The sequence below is a fragment of the Phocoena phocoena genome, chromosome 11, assembly GCF_963924675.1.
Source record: "Phocoena phocoena chromosome 11, mPhoPho1.1, whole genome shotgun sequence".
Classification (NCBI taxonomy): domain Eukaryota; kingdom Metazoa; phylum Chordata; class Mammalia; order Artiodactyla; family Phocoenidae; genus Phocoena; species Phocoena phocoena.
The window spans coordinates 86,881,104-86,883,227 of record NC_089229.1 but is presented as its reverse complement, the minus strand read 5'-3'; the positions used below and the strand labels follow the sequence as shown (position 1 = coordinate 86,883,227).

At 41.9% G+C, this 2,124-nt stretch overlaps 1 pseudogene; it reads right to left on the bottom strand.

The window, feature by feature from the left end:
* Positions 1 to 450: 450 nt before the first annotated feature.
* Positions 451 to 1,750, bottom strand: LOC136131002 (major facilitator superfamily domain-containing protein 1 pseudogene; annotated as a pseudogene).
* Positions 1,751 to 2,124: the final 374 nt, after the last annotated feature.

Sequence of the window (2,124 nt, the reverse complement as noted above, 5' to 3'; positions counted from 1 at the left end):
GCCATTGTTTATTCTATATAAAATATCCTGTCTACCCCCTCAAAAACTTTTTTTTTTTGCTTTAAGATAAAGCAAAGGCCATATTCCTAAGATACACTTTGTGAAAATTATCTCGATACAAGATCCAAAGATTTCCATTATTTACTGTCCTTACTCAAAATCACCTGCATGTACCAGATGCAATTTTCTAAACTTCATCATCGATGAACCTATTCCAAAGCAGAATTCTTCAGCAATACAAAAGACACAGGCTAAAATAGTCCTCACAGTTATACTTTAAAATAGATGTATTCAAAATATAAATATAATAATTCTCCAGACCATTATTTTTCCTAACGACTAAACTCTAAATTAAAAAAAAAAAAAAAAAGGAAGTTTTCAAACCAATGATGTATGCAGCCCATTCTCGTGACACAGTCATTTAAACTTCTCACTCTGCATGAGAAAGTTTTATTCCCTTTGTCTTGCAGAATAATTTAGGTTCCCACCTTAGGCACGATTCACCAAGTAGAGTAAGACTACAGATAAAAGTGAGAAAGAAACACAGGCAATGAAGAAAACTTCTAAAAACAGATATCCCCAAGTATCCAGTATCATGCCAGCAATGATGGAAATGACTGCCAACCCATGATTCTGAATGGACTGCATGAAGCCGTATGCAGTATGCAGTTCCCAGTTGATGTTTGGGAACTACAAATGCCACCATTGGCCACAATGCACAGGCAGGCAATGAGTAGAGAGTCCCAGGAGACACATAGCAATCCAAGGGTTCCACAGCCTGAAGGCCAGCATCATATGGGAAGCAAGAGTGGTCACCACTGCACACAGAACCCAGATGATGTTCTTTCCTGTTTTATCCACCAGAAGCCCAAATATTGGGGACATGGGAGCTGATATTACATACACAATACTGTTAATAGCACTCGCTACCTGGGAGGAAAAGCCAAATTTCTCTGTAAGAAAGCTTTCCCAAGTCCAGTGAACGGGAACACAACAACATAATATCAGACACAGATGATGAATATGAGCCGCAGGGGGAAGGAGGGGTCCTTCACATCAGTTAACTTGATAACTTCACCTGTTTTTCCTTGCTCTTTACGAAGGATTCGTTCTGCTCTCTGATCCGAGTAAGCGAGGGCCAAGGCACAGACTAGTGAAAGAAGACATGTTATACCCCTGATCATAAGTGTGACCCCAAGGGCTGTGTGACCAGCAGAACCCAATGAAGCTTCAACCTTAGAATACAGCCATCCCATGAGGTTCATGTTTACTGTACTTCCAGTTCTAGCCATGCTAAGTTGGAGTCCAAACACCAAGTTTAATTCTTTGCCTTTAAACCAACTCACAGCGTATGTATTCCGGGCAACTGCTAAGGACTCCCCACCAATCCCAAACACAAACCTTCCAAATTCCATCATACAAAAAGCGGTGAAATATTCCACCCAGAGCAAAAACAACCTGTCCAACGCAAACAAAGCAACTAAACATAACGGCGCCCCATCGTATTCCAGATACGCAGTCTATCAAGAAGCCACCAAAGAAACACAAAACTACATTGGGCCAAGAATACCAGGCATACGGCAGCATGAATTTTGTGGGATTCACCTGCATATCCCGTTTAACCTGAGTCTGAAGGGCAGCGGGATTATCATAGCAAAAATAGCTGCCGAAACCAAGGAAGCAACAGCACCAAAAGCTGGTGCGCCAGGCGACTGGGGTCGCAGAGGGCCGGCAGCGCCCCGGGGGCAGCGGGGGGTAACGGGGGCGCCTCTGCTGGCCTCGTTGGGGCTGCCAGGCAGCGGCGGGCCAACGGGAGGCCGAGAGACGACAGTGACTCCTGATAGTGTACTTTTGATACACAGAAATCTTTCATTTTAGTGAAGTTCAATTTATCTGATTTTGTTGCCTGTACTTTTGGTTTCATGTTTAAGAAACCATTGCCAAATCTAAGGTCGTGAGGGTTTGCCCCTGTATTTTCTTCTAAGAGTTTTACAGTTTTAGTTCTTTATTTATTTATTGAAATATAGTTGATGTACAATGTTGTGATAGTTTTAGTTGTACAGCAAAGTGATTCAGTTATATATATCTATCTATTCTTTTTCAGATTCATTCTGTTAGATTATT